Here is a 21,756-nt window from a genome sequence, read left to right on the forward strand (position 1 = left end):
AAAAATATAAATACAAAATATTAATATCATATGTTCCATCAAATAAAATTATCAAGGTATACATGTTGACGCATGTTCGGAAATCATGTTTTATATGTATAGAAAAATAGGCATCTTTTATTCTCACGCAAAGCTTCTTTCCAAAATACTTAGCAAACTTGATAAAACTTATCATTAGATCACCGTCGAGTTTCAAGAAGCAAAGGACATTCAATTCAAATCATATTAGAAAAAAAATGAAGTAAACCATTTGTTTCCAACTCAGTCTCATTCATATTAAACTTCTCAGCTGACAATAACGGCTATATTGGGGGCATTTGTTCTTCCACTCAGCTGCAGTTGCAAGCATATATTAATGGAAGTGTAAAAGGAAAGGAAGGAGTTTATAAAGGACAAAAAAAAATCGGTCATTTCCCCCAAAAATGTCGATCGTGTTTTTACATGATAATCCGTTCATATAACTAAATGAAAAAAAATTTTAAAAAAAATACTGCATAAAATCAGGATAAAATGTTGTAGTAGATGTCATTAAAGGGTGACATGATGGCTTCTCTCTTACTTGTCAGCTACAAAGTTGAAGCCTCGATAGAATTTACAATGCCCTTTCAACAATCTCCTTATTTGAAGGACAAGGTTTGTTATTTTTTCCTCTTTTGTTTCTTTATTTATTTATTTTGGTGATTTTGTTATCTGGGTTTCAACTTTCAAGTAATTTGGAGCTAAGGTATGGGTTTGTCTCGTAAACTCTTTTACAAGAAGCCACCTGATGGCCTCCTGGAGATCTGTGAGCGTGTTCATGGTGTGTTTTTCTCTTCTTGCCTTCGCTTCAATTCATGCTCTTTCCTCTTTTTTATGTATAAAATTGAGATTTAAGTTTGCTGAAAATACAAATTCAATGATTATATTGGAATCTCTCAACTTTTTGATATATGGAAAGATTGGTCACTCTGGAAATGATTAGTATTCGGGTGATTAAAGATGAATTTTGAAAAGATTTTTGCTTTTCAGATTATGGGTTATGTTTGGTCGGTATTTGACAAGGCAATGGAAAGTTTGCATTTTGAATTCTGAAGTATATATATATATTCGTGTATATTTTGATTGTAAGTATTTTCTTTGTCGGGTGTATGTGTTTTCTTCTAATAGAAGTTACCCTGTGGGTGAATATTCTTTTCTCAGAAATGGATGTTGCTTCTTCTGTTGCGGAATACGACTATCGGATAGAGCAAAATCACAACTGATAAATTAAGAAAATAAATATGAAGATAAAAAAGACACAAATTTTACGTGGAAAACCCCTAAATAATATAGGGTAAAAAACCATGGGCAACGGTAGAAGAATTTCACTATGAAAAAATAGGAATTACAACTTCTCTCGATCTAACAAGGAGAAAACAATGACAATTCTCTCTTGATGAAAAGGAGAAAACAACTCTCAAGGAACTCTCTAAATTCTCTAGTATTGGGAGAAAGCTAGACTGATTTGGGATGGTTTTGAAGCTAAATGAGTTAGGGTATTTATAGTTGAAGCTTAAGGACTAATCTTATAAATATCCTAAAGTACAATGACTAAATTGTGATTTTACCATTGTCCAAATTTTTAACAAAATAGGTGGAATTTTTTCACTTTCGGTGCACCCTATATTTTTTATTTTCTACAATCTCCCACTTGAAGATTTGATTGGAACAATCATATCTTCACACCATTCTTTCTACCTTGTACCATCATGTTGCTTACGTCTCTGAAAGACCACAAGAAGATCGACACCAAGTAAATTTATCAGCGTTGATCGCCTTCATCATGAAATATGCTATGTTGTCTTTGGTATGGATCTTCTGTATATCTACCGTTCCTTCTTCCACCTTTTCACGAATGAAATGGTACTGAACTCGTATGTGCTTTCTCCTTGAATGAAATGTTGGATTCCTTACTAGATGCAAGGCGCTTTTACTATCACAAAATAGAGAGACATACTATTGATTGTGCACAAACTCCTCCAATAGCATCTTCAACCAGATTGCTTCTTTATTGGCTTGTGTAGCTGCCACATATTATGTCTCTGTTGTGGATATAGCCACAACTGACTGCAATTTTGAACCCCAGCTTACAGCTCCACCAGTAACTATGAACACATATCTTGTAGTAGATTTGCTTTTATCCAAATCCCCTGCATAGTCACAATCGACATACCCATTGATAAGTAAGTTTGATCATCGGTAACATAATGCAACATTTGAGGTCCCTTTGATGTATCTCAGGATCCTCTTTACTGTATTTCAATGCTCTTTGCCTGGATTCTCCATGTACCAACTAACCACTCCCACTGCTTGTGCAATGTCTGGTCTTGTGCATATCATAGCGAACATTAAACTTCCCACTGTCAATACATAAGGCACTCGAGACATCTTCATCCTCTCTTCTTCACTGCTAGGACTCAAACTGGAGGATAATTTGAAGTTAATAAGAAGAATGGTAGAAATTGGCTTACAATCTTGCATGTTGAATCATGACAAAATCTTCTTCAAATAATTCTTTTATGAAAGCCAAATCTTTCTATTACTTCTGTCTCGGTGAATTTACATCCCTAGATCTTGTTTGGTGATCCCAAGTCTTTCATTTCAAATTCCCTAGCCAGTTATGCCTTCAATTCTTCAATATGATCTTTGTTGGGTCCTACAACCAACATGTCATCAACATACAACAGTAATATAACAAAATCATTATAACCAAACCTCTTGAAATAAGCACAAGGGTCTGCATTAAGTCTGTTGTATCCAAGGCACATAATAAAGGAATCAAATCTCTTATACCAACACCTCGGCGCCTGCTTTAGGTCGTACAGATATTTGTTCAACCTGCAAACCAAGTTTTTCTTTTCATTTTCTTCAAAACCTTCAGGCTGGAGCATGTAAATCTCTTCTTCAAGATTTCCATGAAGAAAAGTTTTTTAACATCTAGCTACTCTAGATGTAAGTTTAATGTAGCACACATTGCCAAGACTACTCAAACTGTTGTTAGTCGAACCACAGAAGAAAATATTTCATTAAAATCAATACCTTCTTGTTTAGCATATCCTTTGACCACCAGTCTTGCACGATACCTCTCCACTTGATTGTCACCATTTCACTTGATTTTGAAAACCCATTTGTTACCAATTGGCTTTCTTCCTTGTGGTAGTGGCACAAGATCTCATGTATTATTTTTATGAAGGGCTTCAATTTCTTCTTGCATCGCCATCATCCACAGTGAAGCATCTGAGATGTTTATTACCTCCTGGTATGTTGATGGCTCACCGTCATCTGTTAAAAGGCAGTATGCAATATTTCCTTCTATAACATAATCTGAGTGATAATTGGGACGTCTTCTTACACGATCTGATTGACGAGCTGTTCGAGCTTCAAAACTCTTTGGTTCTTATTCATCATATGTTGGTTCTGCTTCAGAAGAATCTCCTTGTTCAAACTCATTCTCCACATGTATCTGTGTAGTCTCTGACTTTTCAGTACTACTATCTTCTTTTTTTCTTTGTACCTTATCTTCTACAAAGATAAGATCCCTGCTAATTATCACTTTACGGGCAGTGGGATCCCACAAGCGATACCCCTTTACACCATCAACATACCCCAAGAATTTGCATTTCCTGGATTTTAGATCCAGCTTTAAAATTTCTAGGGAGTTGTACACCACGAACATAATACTTCCAAATACATGGAGGTTTGAATAATTAGCTGGTTTACCAGTCCACATCTCCATTGGTGTCTTCAGCTTACAGTTGATGGAGCTCGATTCACCAAATAACAGGCACTATTGACTACTTCTGCCCAAAATGATTTTTATAGGCCTGCAGCCCTCAACATTGCTCTTGTTCTTTCTAACAAGGTTCTGTTCATCCTCTCTGTCACTCTATTTTGTTGAGGAGTATTCGCCACCGTGAACTGTCTTTTGATGTATTCTTTTCTGCAAAAGTCATCAAATTCTTCGCTTGTGTATTCTCTATCATTATATGTTCTGAAACACTTGATCATATTTCCAGAATCAAGTTCCACCCGCGCTTTGAAGTTTTTGAAAGTGGAAAACACATCTAACTTCTTCTTAATAGGGTACACTCAACATCTCCTGGAGTAGTCATTAATAAATGAGACAAAATATTTTGCTCCTCCTAGGGATGTAATTGGTGATTGCCATACATCAGAATGAACCAATTCTAGAACATTTTTACCTCTAGAATTTGACGTGTTGAATTTCGACTGGTGCTGCTTACTTGTTACGCAATGCTCACACAAAGTAAGTGATACATTTGTTAAGCTTAGAAGTAACTTTTGCTCCAAAAGGACTTTCATTCCTAGTTTTGACATGTGTCCAAGTTTCTGATGCCATAGCATTGTAGAATCTGAACTACATGAGGCAACAGAGGCTTTTGCTTCTAAAAAAGTCTCTCCCTTCAGTATGTACAAGTTTGTTGTTATCTTTTCGTCTTTCAGCACCACAAGTGCTCCACGGAACACCTTCATGATTTCTTTTCGTGTTTCAATCTTGCTTGCATTATTATCCAACAATTCGTATAATAATAATTTTTTCTTCAGGCCTTTCACGTGTCTCACATCTCAAACAACTTTAATTGTTCCATCATACATCTTCAATTTGATAGTTCTCACGCTAATGATCTCTAAGGCATGATCATTGCAACTATACACAGATCCTCCTGAGATAGGTTCATAATGATGGAACCATTCTCTTTTTGAGGTCATGTGATATGTTGTTCCTGAATCAATGAGTCATATATCTGCAAATCTTTTTCTACCTTCTACGGTGGTTGATGCTTCACAACATAGAGCATCTCCATCATCTGAAGTGTTTGCGGTATTGCCTTGTGGATTGGAGTTTTTATTTAGACTCAAACAATCCTTCTTCAAGTGACCATTCTTTCCACAGTTGTAGCACTTAACGCTTTTGCTTGTTGCAGATTTACTTGTCTGTCTTCCTTTTTTTGCGCCGATTTTCTTCTAGTAGAACAGTAGTTGCAACGTCATCGAAGACTAGACTGGTGACATTATTGTTTGTCAAGTTGATGATGAGTTGATCATACGAATCAGGTAGACTTTGAAGTAGAAGTTCAGCACATTCTTGTTCTCCTATTATACATCTTAGGGATGTAAGCTGAGAAAATAAAGTGTTCAGCGTGTTTAGTGCTCTGTCACTGAAGTAGATTCTAGCATCCGGAGAGTGTACAATTTCCTCTTAAGGAAACTTTTATTGTGCAACGATGTGGCCTCATACAATTTGGTGAGATGATCCCATATCTCCTTAGCTTTCTTCTTCTCCTCAATGCTTGACAATACTTCATCTTCTAATGCTAGATGAAAGTTTGCCATAGCATTCTTGTTTATCTCATTCCATTTACTTTCATCTGTGAAATCTACCGACCTTTCACTGATAGGTGCTAGACAACCGTCTTTCCTTAGGATTACCTTCATCTTCAATTTCCACAATGAGAAATTTCTCCCATTGAATTTTTCAATATTAAATTTCGTTGTCATAGCTTCTATTACGGATAACTCCCACTATTTCACTATCGTGAATAGTTCTCTAGAACCTTTAAAGAATGAGTAATACCTTTTTACTTTCTTATGTTGGAGGATCCACCTTTTGGTGGCAACCACAAAGACAATAAGTAGATATTACACACTATAATCTGACTCTGATGCCAATTATTACGAAATACGGCTATCGAATAAAGCAAAATCACAACTGATAATTTGAGAAAATAAATATGAAGATAAAGAAGACAAATTTTACGTGAAAACGCCCTAAATAATATAGGGTAAAAAACCACGGGAAACGGTAGAAGAATTTCACTATGAGAAAATAGGAATTACAACTTCTATCGATCTAACAAGGAGAAAACAATGACAATTCTCTCTTGATAAAAAGGAGAAAACAACTCTCAAGGAACTCTCTAAATTCTCTAGTATTGGGAGAAAGCTAAACTGATTTGGGAAGGTTTTAAAGCTAAATGGGTTAGGGTATTTATAGTTGAAGCTTAAGGACTAATCTTGTAAATACCCTAAATTACAATGACTAAATTATAATTTTACCATTGTCCAAATTTTCAACAAAATAAGTGGAAATATTTTTTCCACTTTCGGTGCGTTAATTGCATTTTCGATGCACCCCATATTTTTTATTTTCTACATCTTCTGTTGCTCCCACAAATCCTATTTGTTATGAAGAGAAAGAATGAGTTCCTGTAGAAGCATTTTCCAAAGTTCAAGAAATGTTTAGTAATCTTGACTGGTTGGATTCCAAGTCAGAAGTCACATATAACATGCTTCAACAAATAGGTGCATCAAATATTTCCCAAGAGAAGTCTGACAGTGACTCGAATAACAGTGTTGATAGCCCTCAGTGAGGGAGAACTAGTCCTAGAACACTTTGGGAAGAAAAACTACTCGCGACATTACCAGGTAGCCCGATGACTCCCACAACTATGGCTTTGAAGACTCTGGTTGTGCCCTTAGACAAGTCACCTGTAAGTAAGGAGGCTAAACCCCAAGACTCTCAAACTGAATCATTCAATCAGTCTGCAATTTCACATCAACAAAATAACCAGTATACTGCATTAGCCAAAAATCACCCTTCCAAGGCTTCCTCTTCCGTGTCCTCTCTAGCTTCTACAGTAGCTTCACCTGTGACATAGGCTAAACCCCAAGACTCTCAAACTGAATCATTCAATCAGTCTGCAATTTCACATCAACAAAATAACCAGTATACTGCATTAGCCAAAAATCACCCTTCCAAGGCTTCCTCTTCCGTGTCCTCTCTAGCTTCTACAGTAGCTTCACCTGTGACATCTCCTTTAACACCATTTGGCAATGAGGACCATGTTGTTAGACAAACCCCTCTCACTAAATCTCCACCTCCTAAAACATCACCTGCCAAGGTTGACCTTGCTGTCAAAGTGACCACACCTGCTACACCATCTCCGAAAACACCACATGTTAAAGAGAATCACCTCCTACAATGCCACCTTTTAAGGAAAATGCAGCTTCCACGCCCGCACTTCCTCCACTTTTACTACCTCTTCATTCCATTCAAGAAGCAAGTACAACTACTCCATTATCAGCATCCCCACCCCCACCATCATCAACAGTTGGTGCATCAGTAGTACCCCCACCAGCACTATCACCACTAACCCCTCTAACTGGTCCAACTGTTTCCTTATTAGCACCCACATCACCCCTACCAGAAGCCCCAATTATTTCTTCATCAGTATCCGCACCAGCCCCACCATAAGCCCCAATTATATCATCATCAACACTCCCACCACCACCCTCAATTGTTCCATCGTCTGCACCCCCACTATCACCCACAATTGTATCATCATAGGCCAATTAGCTTGGTGGGGGATTATATAAGATTTTGTCGAAAGTGCTTTCATTGAGGATAAGGTTGTGAATCATATATTTATTACTCTGATTCCTAAGAAGTCAAATATGATTGGAATAGAAGATTATATGCCAATTAACTTGGTGGGGGGATTATATAAGATTTTGTCGAAAGTGCTTTCATTGAGGCTAAGGTTGTGCTTAGATTCACTGATTTGTCATTCACAGTTCGCGTTTATCCCGGGGAGACAGAATTGTGATTACTTTTTTATCGCAAATGAAGCCATCGACTATTGGAGGAGAAAAGGTATGAGAGGTATCGCTTTCAAAGTGGAGTTTAAGAAATCTTATGATTCAGTTGATTGTGATGTCTTAATGATGATTATGGAGTACATAGGTTTCGGAAACAAATGGCATTCTTGGATCTTCGAGTGTATTTCATCTTCTACTATTTCTATCTTGGTCAATGGCTCTCTGATAGAAAGTTTTAACGTATCGAGGGGTTTACGTCAAGGTTACAGTCTATCGCCTATGTTATTTAACTTAGTCGGAGAGTTGTTTAATCTAATGCTGTCAAAGGCGGTGGAGTTGGGTTTGTTTAATGGCTTTCAGATTGGTTGTAATACTAATTCGTTTCTATTATCTCATTTGCAATTCGCTGATGATTTAATTATTTTTTGTGGAGCGACTGAAGGTCAATTGAAAAATGTTAAGAGGATTTTAGTTTTTTTTAGATGTGCACATGCTTGAAGTTGAATCTTTCTAAAAGCAAAATTTTTGGGGTCAATTTGAAGACATCGACTGTTAATGACTGGACAATGTCTATTGGGTGTAGAGCAGATGTTTTTCCTACAGAGTATCTCGGGCTCCCTCTTGGATTCAAGAGGAATTCGACAATTTTATGAGAGTTGATTATTAACAGCTTTTATCAGAAATTAGTTGGTTGTAAAGCTTCAACACTTTCACTTACTGAAAGGGTTGTGCTTGTGAAATATGTCCTCTCGGCGCTTTCAATATACTATATGTATTTGTTTACAATGCCTTCTCAAGTTGCTAAATGTTTGAATTCAGTTATGGCAAATTTTTTATGGGGTAGTACTTCACAGAAGAATAGAGTTCATTGGGTTAATTGGTCCCAAGTTTGCAAACAAAAGGAGTTTGGAGGTTTGGGGATCAATGACTTAAAGCTTATAAATAAAGCTCTTTTAGGTAAGTAGGTTTGGAAATTTGGAAGCGATAAAGGTACCTGGTAGAAAAGGATGGTCTGCTTTAAGTATGATTTGGATAGAAGGGAGATAAGGCTGAGAAGTAGTTTGTCCACCCAATCTTCTTGGCTTCGGAAGGGAGTTTTTAATAATTTATGGTTAAATGATATGTTTAGCATAGGGTTTCATAACCTTTTGGTGGAAAAGAAATTCTATTCATTTTTTGCAAGATGTATGGATCGAAACCCTTCCTATGAGGCTGAGATTTCCTAGGCTTTTTGATTTATCGATTAACAAAGACGGGGTTATAGCAGAATTTGGGTCACTTAGTTATGGAAGATGGGTGTGGGATATTCAGATGAGAAGGAATTTGTTGGACTAGGATGTGGATATTTAGGTTGAATTTTTTTCGTTATTGGACAAAGTGAGTGTGGGAGTAGGTGATGATGATTATTGTGTGTGGAGAGGGAATGGTGAAGGAATCTACTTGGTAAAATAGGGCATTAAAGCAGTGTCAAGCTCATCGGTTCCGAATTCACTTTGGTCGGAGTTTGTTTGGGTTGGTTTGGTTCCTCCTAAAGTTAAAATTTTCCTATGGCATATTTTTCACCAGAAGATAGTTGTTAAGTCAACCTTGATTAGGAGAGGTGTTAGAAAAATCGATGATCTTTTTTGTCCATTTTATGGTTCGTATGTTGAATCGATTAATCATTTGTTCTTTTCTTGCAGAATTGTTTAGGGAGTGTGGATGAGATTCCTGAGGATGTGGAATGTTTGTTCAGCTTTGCCAAATTGTCTTAATGAGATCATTTTCGTATGGGCTGATTTAGTTCTGAATTCTGAGATTTGGAAATTTATTCCATGATAAGTTATGTGGTATGTCTGGTTATGTAGGAATAATTCAGTTTTTGAAAATAGAAGGTTGGATTTAACCTATTTGTGTTTTTTGGTTAGATATAGGGTGGCTGCTTGGTTTTTGGTGAAGAAGTACGATTTTCTAGTTGCTCTTGATCTTCTGATAGGTGATCTTTTACTGGTAGATGTGCACAAGGGCAAGTTGAAGAATTTTTCAGTTTTCACAGATTGGTGTCCTCCCTCGCTAGGCTGGTTTAAAGTTAATGTGGATGAGACAATGGGCTGTGATTAGAGGTGCAGTGGTATCGGTGGGTTGCTGAGGGATTTAGAAGGTAAGAAGCTTGAGTTTTTCTCGGTTGCATCAGGACCTGGTCCATCGGTTCTGACAAAATTGAAAGCTATTCAAGCAGGGTTGCAATTGTTTTTAGCCTCGAAGTGGAAAGTTAAAGGGCGTCTTATTTTGGAGTCTGATTCTATGGTTGTTGTGAATTGGATTAAATTCCTAGAGTTATGCCCTACTGTGTTTAGCAATCTGCTTAAAGAATTAGCAAAGTGTGTGCTAGATTCAAAAATGCTGCTAAGGTTTGAGAAGCGAAGCAGTAATTGGGAAACTGATGCTTTAGCTAAGAAGAGAATTGGGTAAAGGTTTTTGTGGTTGTATTCTGTTTGTAGAAGTTTGTTTACAGTATTTGTTTTCTTTCCTACTTTAGGTGTAGGTTTCTATGAAAGGTTGTAATATAGGGGGATGTTCTTAGGTTGTACTTTATGTTTTTATTAATAAAATTTGGACACTCTTTTCCTCCTTCCAATGCCCGTTAAGATACCTTGTAGCTTAACGATTATGAAGGAGGTTTTTAATGAGGCCTCTTCTTATAAAAAACAAATCATCAGCACCCCCACCACCATCCACAATTGGTTCATCAACATCACCCTCACCACCCTACCTACAAAGGGTTCATCAACAGCACCCTCACCACCCCTGCCAACACCCACAACTGGTTCATCATCAGTACCCCCTACTCCTTTTGGTAAGAAGGCAGGTAGTGGACCTTCAACTCCTGCACCACCACCTTTTATTTCATCCGTAATTACAAAGAACAGACTTCTGTCACGTGGTGTTTCAAATAATGGCCAGAACAAGAAACTAAAGTCATTGCATTAGTTTAAGTTATCTAGAGCCGTATAGGGAAGCCTATGGGCTGAAGCACAAAAAACTAGTGAATCTTCCAAGTACGTACTGCTCTGCTAAGTTTGGATTTTTTTAAAAAATAAATAAAGTCAGTGTCCTTTTAAGTCTTATGGAATGATTAACACTCTTTGTAGGACTCCTGAGATCGACATATCAGAGCTTGAGAATCTATTTTCAGCACCTGCTCCTAAAACATATCATAGTAAATCAAGTTCTCGTGCAGCAAAAGGGGAAAAACTGAAAAAGTTCAACTGGTAATGTATATTTGAAGATTTTATTAAGGTTCATTTTCTTGATTCTTAGATGTTATCATCCATCTTCAGTTTTAAGCTTACGTAATAAGCAATTTAACCCTTGTCTTCATTTATTAATACTAAATACAGTTTTTAATTTTTATCCACCTGCTTGTCATTGCTTATCGGCATCATTTTCGAAGAAAATATAAAGCATTTTAATACTGCTCCAAATTGGAAACTTGGTGCAGATAAGCAATGACATATTTTTTTATAAAAGTTGGATGTCTCATTAAAAACTCCTTTCGTATTCGTCCACATACTAAGAAGTATGTTAACGAACATTGGAAGGAAGAAAAGAGTACCTCATAGTTTATTAATAATAGTATCGAATACATATGGAAACACTGAATATTCTCAAATGGAGAAATACACTATTACAACAAACTAGGAACACCTAAAACTCTCACTTCCTCAACCAGAAAATTCCATCACAATCATCCTGTCTATAATTTACACCTCCAGCGAAAGGAATAAAACAACTCAAAAGAACAAAACACAAAAGAAAACCAACACCTACAACCATTAAAGTAAATCAAAGTCCCAATTGAAGAAAAGAGATCTGATGATTATCGACTTCGTCAGGGACCCAAGAATTTAGTTTGAAGAAAGGCTCAATTTCATGCACCATGATTTTGAATGAGTTAGCACCGACCTTCAACTCTAACGACTCGTCAATGACAGATATTCATACATGAATCGGAAACTTTCGAATGGTGCAGATTAAAATGCGGACTTTCAGTCTGATTCATACTCACGCATAAACTAAGACTTCATACCATGTGTTGTTTTATGATGATTGCCAAATGACGAACCTTATTATTATATACAGTATGCTTTTGTTTTAGTACCATTCCTTCTTGCAGATTGACCTCAGACTTGTGAAATCATGCTTTCAAAAGTGAAAGTGACCTTGCCTGAACTAATGGTAGGTTGAATGTTATTATTTACAGTTTGCAATTATTTACTTATCTAAAATTGTTGCTCGAAAATCTTATGTTTGGATAGTTTTAATCCTCATTACAAACTCATCCTCGCGATGGACTGGTTTTGCCTTTTTTCCAATTTGTCGCATATTCATGTTAACACCTTCCTCTTTTTCTTTATAACAAATATACATGTCAGAACTCTGTCCTTCGTCTACCCATCATTTTAGACTGTTTAAAAATGGCACTAAGTTTTGATTGACAATGAAAAGCTTAGTTTATATGATCCTTAAGTAGGAAAGCTTGCTGTAATTTCAGGATACAACGGAACTGCTGTTAATATTAGTGTAGAAGGGAATCGAACAATTGTATTATTAAAAAATTGGTCAGCATCTGTAGTCGTACAAAGGCCATAAAATGTGCATAATGAATTCCCAATCTTGATTCTTCGGTATACCTGGAGATCAGGAAAGCATTGTACTATCTAAAAGTCACCGACCTTTAAAGTCCTCATGACGGAATCTCAATAATGTCACTTATTCCTGGCCACAAAAAGTAATATTTCTTATCATGTTTGACAATGTACGTGCTATCAAATGCTAGTCCAGATATTTTTGAATCTTTAATGATATGGTCAGTCAATAAGCACAAATATCAAATTGCATTAACAGTCCGTTTTTCATTCAAATCCGATTCTCTTGCTTGTTAGCCTTATGCTATTTTCTAAACTGTTGCAGAGTTCGGTTCTTGCCTTGGAGGAATCAGCATTAGATGTTGACCAAGTTGATAACCTTGAAAAAATTTTGTCCTACCAAAGAGGAGATGGAGCTACTGAAGGTGAAATGAGTTGTTCTTATTTGAATTTAAGATCCTTTATCATAGTAAAAATTGGTTTGATGCTCTCCTCGAGTCATGTCTGTGTAGTCAAAACATCTTATACTATTTGTCATTTCCATGAGTTTAATTGCATAATAATTCATTTTTCAGGGATACACTGGAGACAAGGATAAGTTGGGAAAATGTGAACTGGTATACAGGATTTATAGCTGTTTCTTTATGCATTGTTTATTTGGTTGCTAGATCCTATCATCAACCGGAAAGGAAAATTAGAACTAGACAATCCGTCTTTTACTTGGTTAACTTTTGCATATTGTTACCAATGGGCTTTTTATGTTATCAACTTAGAATCCCATATAGCCGTGTTTCATACAATTGGATGATATCTCATATGGTATTTATCCAATATGTTGAATTTTAATTTATCTGCTTACAAGATATTGATGGCAAACTGCATAATCACCTCGGTTCAGATTCCATAGTAGCTCATTGCTGAGAATGAAAGTTCTACTTAATATCTTCTTTTAGCATCACTAATGGATCAATATGTTTCATGGACCTCTGAAAACAGTTCTTCTTGGAGCTAATGAAAGTCCCCCGAGTTGAATCCAGGCTTAGGTATTCTCTTTCAAAATTCAGTTTCGCTCCCAGGTTTGATCTGAATTCGTTTCCAAATTCCAGGGTTGCTAAATGTTCCTCTTTTCATTGTTATTTATGTGGCCTTGAAACTGTCCTTTAGATTTCTGACCTCAGACGTAGCCTTAATATTGTAAACTCTATATTGGAGGAGGCAAGTTATTTAGTTTTTTCTTGTATTCTTTTTTACGGAAAAGTTTTATCCAATGATTGACATCGTGCTATGTTAAAACTTCTTTTATCAGATCAGAAATTCTGTCAAATTGAAGAGAGTAATGCAGATAATTCTTTCATTATGAAATGCTTTGAATCAGGAAACCGCAAGGGGTGAGTTAACTATGATTTAGCTGGTAAAGGAACAATGCTAATGCACTATCATACATTCATATCATCAGTATTAGAAGGCACGGAAATCAACAAAGCTTATCATGGGTCTCCAACTGTGCACTAGAACTCTAGCACTAATGCCATTTTGCTAATATGACTTGCTATGAACTATATGATAAATGCCCTTAAAATACTGTTTCCTACTTTCTTTCCTTTCTCTTTGAACCACCGACAATTTATTCGTCTTTTCTTTTTCTTCATTTTGTCATTCTATTTCTTGTTGATGCAGCTTAAGATGCATTCAAGTATTGAGTTTCATTGGGTTTTAGTTGGCTGTCATATGACCTATTAGATTTAGCTTCACAGTCGATTTTTCTCCTTGTTTGATGATGTTACTTTTTGCACTTTTTGTTTTATGTCGATGTGTTTGCTTTAGGTTCTGCTGTCGGATTTAGATTGGACATGTCACACCCCAAAATGGGGTTAGTTTTCTTTCAATTTAAAATATGTGTAATGATATAAAGTTGATTTGCAAATGAGTGTGTTATCATACTATTATGTTATGAAACAAATTGAGGGCCACTCAATAAGAGATATAATTTTTTAAGTAAGGATAATGGTATTGCAGATAAGGTTGGAATACATTGCTTTCAACTTTCACTTTCAACCAGCTAGCTTTTGTATCCACCAAAAGCTGGAAATCAATTAAATAAAAGGTATTGCTTTGTCATTTCCAACAGCTCTAATCTTTTATTTCAAATGTTCGGAACTGGTATTTTTGGTGCCAGTTTGTTCAATGTTCTCGGCATCTTCCCACAAGTTCTTGGTTCTAGTTAATGGAGTTTCAGCAAGTGAAGAAACTGCTCAAACAAAGGAAACAATCTCCATGGCAACACCCTCAATACACCTCGTGAAATCGTGTTACAGATGGCCGATTCGAAGCCCGTCCTTGTCTTCACCACTGGCTAACTCGTCCCGAAACTGGCTGGATCGGGTATCCCCGTCGTACTTTTTGACAATGAGCCAGTGACGATTGAAGACGTCGGCCAAGTTAAATTATTAAATATTGTTAACAAAATGATGAAGAAATTATCGATGATGGATAAGATCCGAGTCAGGGATTGAGTTTACCAGGATGACGTGGCGATCCTATTGTATTCGTCTGGCACAACAGGTGCCAGTAAAGGTATGTTATCATCTCACAGAAATCTCATGGCTTTAGTGCAAGCATTTCAAACATTAGCACTCCAGAGGAAACCTATATTTGCACTATTCTCATGTTCCACATATATGGATTCAGAGTTTTTGCAATCGGGAAGCTCGCGAACAGAACCAAGGTCGTGATTTTATTGAAGTTCGACATGAACGAAATGATGTCGGTGGTTGATGCGGTGTACCAACGATCGTCTGGCAAGCTTTCTTGCTTTACTTGCAGCGTAGAACATGAAGAAAGGAAAAAAAAATATTTAAAATGAACGTGAAATGGAGTGCACGTGATTTTGGGGGTTGTATTAAAGTGCAAATGGGAAAATCACCAAGTTAGTCATCCAAGAATGGTAAGAACTGACCTTGTCTCATAGTTTCCATTAGATTTAATTTATGGCTCAATAGTGAAAATTAATTCGGTCCAGTCCCTAATTTTAGTGATTAATTATTATAGTAACCCCACAAGTATTCTATTATATTAATTGGGTTTCCAAATTATTATTTCAATTCTAATAAGTTTTCTTTATGACGAGGAAAATTATTTGGATACGAGTTAGTAATTTTGATGGTCTGGATCGAGAGGAAAATATTGGAAGTTAAATCAAAGATCGAGGGCGTTTGAATGGAATTTTTATGGTCGATCGGTATTGCACGGAAATCGAGGTAATACTTTACTACCTCTTTATGCTTTATGGAACATGTTGATATTGGTAAATGCATAAATAAGATAATGTTGGTCACTTTTGTGGAGTTGAATAATTATTCACTCGATATGAATGTGGTAGAAATTCTGTAACTGAATACGGATCGAATGACTAAGATAAGAGATTAATAATTGTTAGAATTAAATTACAAGTTTGTGATTGGTGATAAAGAAATCAGCTCTGGATTTGTAACTTATATTTTATATCATCAAGGGTTAAATGTTAAAGATACTTAGATGAAAAATTATGAGAATACTCCGATATGGTAAAATTACGAAATTACCCTTATGTTGGAAAATGATAAGAATTGCCCCTAGAAGTGGGTTAATAACTCTGAAAAGACATATTGATCTGATATAACTACTGATGTGCATAAGAAATGTTAATTTTATTTGGAAATTATGGATAACCGGTTTTAATCCTATGAGAGTTTGTGAAGGAATCATTTCAAAATCAAAGAATGTTCGGGAAAGCAATTGATCATAGGATCTCTAAATTATAATTATTTCGTTAAGTGCTAATATTGAAATTATTTGGTTAAGAAATTACGAAAATGCCCTTGAGAGATAAAATAGTCTGAATTGACCCTGAATGAGAGAGTACTTTGAGGATTTGTACTTAACTCGATTAAGTACGAATTTAATTGTTAAGATCCTGTCTTTGTACAGAAAAATTTATAATATTCCGTTTGTAAAATCTGAGAAGACACTTGACCCGAAAATATTCGAATAAGGAGTAAATACTTGAAGAGTAATTTATTGGAGGTATTCTGCTGACAGAATTGTTCGAAAGGACTGAAGTAATGATAAGATTGAATTAAATAATAAGACCGGATGGAAGGAATGATTGAAATATTCTAGAATTATAAAATGACCAAATTACCCCTGGAATGGAAATAACTCAAGAATGTCACCAAGCTCAGGAATGAATGGATATACTCAAGCTTTGAAATGAATAGAAAAAAAATGTTAAGCACCAAAATGACCAAAATGCCCTTATGACCTAGAATAAGTAAATGTCTTGGATTAATTAAGAAATCCAAATAAACATGGATGTTGTGCTACCAGTAAAAGTTGTGAAACGCAACTTAAGTGATTAACCAACGTTAGTACCATATCATTACCTGAATGATATAAGTATCACTTGAATGTTTGTTCATCTGCTCAAATTTGGATCGATGATAATTCTGGAAGTACTTGGCGCAGCTCAACTCTAGAGCGCATACAGTACTAATAAGTGGGTAGTCGTTAGTCAAATCAACCACGAATACCAGAATGACTTTATTATATGAATAAATTGAAATGAAATGTAGTACAACGTGTATTTGAAATTCAGAAACGTCTGAATTATTCTGGAAAACTTTAAAGTAATCGGGATAGACTTGCTTACCAAACGAACTAAGTAACATCAATGAGTAAGGATTAAATAGGTGATTTGATGAGTTTGGAAACACTGTTGAACTTACATGATGAATTGTCATTATGGGTTATGAGCCATGGATCAAGTACGTCAGTATTTCCTGATATTGTAGAAACGTGAAAATGAAATAAAGACCGTTGGAAGATTTATTCAGTGATGATTATGGGATGATCTATGGATCTGCACTATGGTATTAAAGAGTGAATACACTGGAAGGATAATGAATTGACTTGTTGACATGCATCAGTTTGAGAGTTGTGTAACTCGAGTTGTTTGATAATATGATCGATAGTCGTAGATTGTAAATAACTTGAATATTCGATTCTATATTTCATCTAAAATCACTTCGGTCATGTTTGAAAAAAAAAACAAGTAACGCAGATGGAAAAGATTCTGAATATCTCATTTGGTTCAATTGGGCTGAAATCCTATGAATTTAAAGTATATTCCTGAATACCCCTGATTGTTTGGGTAATGGAATCACTCGCAGTAAATCTGAATTTAGAATTATTATGTATAAAGGTTCCTGAACGTTTTCCTAAAGCACACGAAAATATAGTGGGATTCTAATGTATCAACATTAAATGTCTGGCTAGATCGGTTAGTAATCGATTCTCCTCAATAGGACCTTGTTCCAGGAATTCGATCAAATTTCATAAGTTTCATGTTATCCAAAATGATAACTACAATGGCCTCTGGAAATACTGGGATTCTCTAGTGTGTTCCCTACTTATTACTGAACTGTTTTATTGGTTTTAATATGTGGTACACCGAATTCATTGGTTATTGTTTTATGGATGCACCAATTTAATGTGACAATTTATGGAATATGGCTGCTATCTAATTTTTGTTTTGAAATGGTATATGATTACCATGTTTTTGGATTTATGGAATTTATGTCACGGTGCAATTGAATTTTGGAATTGAATTACGATGGAATAGCTCTGATCAAGCTAAATGGGCCTAATGTGACTCTTGAGGGCCCCAAGATGTTTCATTAGGTCGGCTTTCCTTTGCTGTGTGCTTAGGGTAAGCTATATGGACTTATTGACTTGGGCTTAAGGATACAAGCTTCATAGCCTATCCTTAAGTCAGCTTTCTTTTTGCTATGTGCATAAAGTAAGCTATATGGAAAATAATTTTGGAACTACTGATGGTGTACCAGAAAAGGGTTTAAACTATGATTTTCAAAAGTTAAACTCTTTTACGAAATTGTGAGATTTACTGGATTATGATTTGTACATATTATGATTTTATTATACTGTTGGAACACACTAGACATCCTATTCGATCTCCTGAAAATGTCATACTTTGAAAGGTTTCTTATGAACTGAGATTCATGGCTTCTACTCGATGAACTTCTAAGGGAACCCCAAATTATTCTGCAAGCTGGTATACATATGATTCAATAAGGAATTATATGGCTTTCCATTTATCTACATGTCATGTAGCATCATCTGGTAGTTCTGTATTACTGAGCTTTCCAAAGCTCACTCTATTACTCACCTTTTCAGGTTAAAACAATTGTACCAGTGCATCTATCGACTTCAGTAAGGGAGTTCTTCCGGCGTGGTTGCAGAGTATGGTACTTGTGATTAGGGGGCATGTAATTGTATTTTGATTTATATACGAGTTTGGAAATCTGTTTTATTTTTAAATAGTGATAAATGATTTTATAAGTTTACATGTTCTGATAAAAAGTTTTAAAATTTCCGCTATTTTTACGGTGGGTCGCTCCGGTGGCCCTAATGTGACTTCTCGAATCGGATCGGGCTATCCACATCGGTTTGGGGTGTTACATTTAGTGGTATCAGAGCTATGGTTGAGTCAAATTTTTCAAGATAGATCGGCCGGTCGAATTTTAAAAAGATGTCTGATCAGTACGTGCCCCTAGACTACAATCGTACCTCTCTGAGCTGGAACTCTAAGGTTGAGTCCCTATCTGTAATGAGCAAACCTAAGTTTTCATCCGTTGGGACTCTATCGTTTTATAAAGGAATACCAGTAACGTCTATTTGAATTATGTAAAGTAATTCACGAACAATGTGAGAGTTATTCATCTGAGAAATTCTGACCCGACTTCGGAAATGAAATTGAGATATGCTACTGCTCTCTGAGCCTATTCACACGACCAAGACTGAATTGATTACTCGAGGAAATTTTTGTTCGGATTCTTTTATTTGAAATGAGGTAAAGTTCTGATAAGAATGTATGCTCAACTGGTTAAGGATTAGTGGAGGATCTGTATTTCTATAAAAGTTACATGAAAGATATGAAAGAACTGATGGAAGTTTCATTTCTACAATTATGTGACATGAATGAATTTCGAGGATGAAATTCTTTTAAGGATGGGTGAATTGTCACACCCCAAAATGGGGTTAGTTTTCTTTCAATTTAAAATATGTGTAATGATATAAAGTTGATTTGCAAATGAGTGTGTTATCATACTATTATGTTATGAAACAAATTGAGGGCCACTCAATAAGAGATATAATTTTTTAAGTAAGGATAATGGTATTGCAGATAAGGTTGGAATACATTGCTTTCAACTTTCACTTTCAACCAGCTAGCTTTTGTATCCACCAAAAGCTGGAAATCAATTAAATAAAAGGTATTGCTTTGTCATTTCCAACAGCTCTAATCTTTTATTTCAAATGTTCGGAACTGGTATTTTTGGTGCCAGTTTGTTCAATGTTCTCGGCATCTTCCCACAAGTTCTTGGTTCTAGTTAATGGAGTTTCAGCAAGTGAAGAAACTGCTCAAACAAAGGAAACAATCTCCATGGCAACACCCTCAATACACCTCGTGAAATCGTGTTACAGATGGCCGATTCGAAGCCCGTCTTTGTCTTCACCACTAGCTAACTCGTCCCGAAACTGGCTGGATCGGGTATCCCCGTCGTACTTTTTGACAATGAGCCAGTGACGATTGAAGACGTCGGCCAAGTTAAATTATTAAATATTGTTAACAAAATGATGAAGAAATTATCGATGATGGATAAGATCCGAGTCAGGGATTGAGTTTACCAGGATGACGTGGCGATCCTATTGTATTCGTCTGGCACAACAGGTGCCAGTAAATGTATGTTATCATCTCACAGAAATCTCATGGATTTAGTGCAAGCATTTTCAAACATTAGCACTCCAGAGGAAACCTATATTTGCACTATTCTCATGTTCCACATATATGGATTCAGAGTTTTTACAATCGGGAAGCTCGCGAACAGAACCAAGGTCGTGATTTTATTGAAGTTCGACATGAACGAAATGATGTCGGTGGTTGATGCGGTGTACCGACGATCGTCTGGCAAGCTTTCTTGCTTTACTTGCAGCGTAGAACATGAAGAAAGGAAAAAAAATATTTAAAATGAACGTGAAATGGAGTGCACGTGATTTTGGGGGTTGTATTAAAGTGCAAATGGGAAAATCACCAAGTTAGTCATCCAAGAATGGTAAGAACTGACCTTGTCTCATAGTTTCCATTAGATTTAATTTATGGCTCAATAGTGCAAATTAATTCGGTCCAGTCCCTAATTTTAGTGATTAATTATTATAGTAACCCCACAAGTATTCTATTATATTAATTGGGTTTCCAAATTATTATTTCAATTCTAATAAGTTTTCTTTATGACGAGGAAAATTATTTGGATACGAGTTAGTAATTTTGATGGTCTGGATCGAGAGGAAAATATTGGAAGTTGAATCAAAGATCGAGGGCGTTTGAATGGAATTTTTATGGTCGATCGGTATTGCACGGAAATCGAGGTAATACTTTACTACCTCTTTATGCTTTATGGAACATGTTGATATTGGTAATGCATAAATAAGATAATGTTGGTCACTTTTGTGGAGTTGAATAATTTATTCACTCGATATGAATGTGGTAGAAATTCTGTAACTGAATACGGATCGAATGACTAAGATAAGAGATTAATAATTGTTAGAATTAAATTATAAGTTTGTGATTGGTGATAAAGAAATCAGCTCTGGATTTGTAACTTATATTTTATATCATCAAGGGTTAAATGTTAAAGATACTTAGATGAAAAATTATGAGAATACTCCGATATGGTAAAATTACGAAATTACCCTTATGTTGGAAAATGATAAGAATTGCCCCTAGAAGTGGGTTAATAACTCTGAAAAGACATATTGATCTGATATAACTACTGATGTGCATAAGAAATGTTAATTTTATTTGGAAATTATGGATAACCGGTTTTAATCCTATGAGAGTTTGTGAAGGAATCATTTCAAAATCAAAGAATGTTCAGGAAAGCAATTGATCATAGGATCTCTAAATTATAATTATTTTCGTTAAGTGCTAATATTGAAATTATTTGGTTAAGAAATTACGAAAATGCCCTTGAGAGATAAAATAGTCTGAATTGACCCTGAATGAGAGAGTACTTTGAGGATTTGTACTTAACTCGATTAAGTACGAATTTAATTGTTAAGATCCTGTCTTTGTACAGAAAAATTTATAATATTCCGTTTGTAAAATCTGAGAAGACACTTGACCCGAAAATATTCGAATAAGGAGTAAATACTTGAAGAGTAATTTATTGGAGGTATTCTGCTGACAGAATTGTTCGAAAGGACTGAAGTAAATGATAAGATTGAATTAATAATAAGACCGGATGGAAGGAAATGATTGAAATATTCTAGAATTATAAAATGACCAAATTACCCCTGGAATGGAAATAACTCAAGAATGTCACCAAGCTCAGGAATGAATGGATATACTCAAGCTTTGAAATGAATAGAAAAAAAA

General features: G+C 35.6%; 1 pseudogene; it reads left to right on the forward strand.

Annotated features, from left to right (window-relative positions):
- The first annotated feature begins 726 nt into the window (after positions 1–726).
- Positions 727–21,756, forward strand: part of LOC120166219 — a 26,430-nt pseudogene continuing 5,400 nt past the window's right edge.

The sequence above is a fragment of the Hibiscus syriacus genome, unplaced genomic scaffold (assembly GCF_006381635.1).
Source record: "Hibiscus syriacus cultivar Baekdansim isolate YM2019G1 unplaced genomic scaffold, ASM638163v2 tig00111633_pilon, whole genome shotgun sequence".
In the NCBI taxonomy this organism is placed as follows: Eukaryota; Viridiplantae; Streptophyta; class Magnoliopsida; order Malvales; family Malvaceae; genus Hibiscus; species Hibiscus syriacus.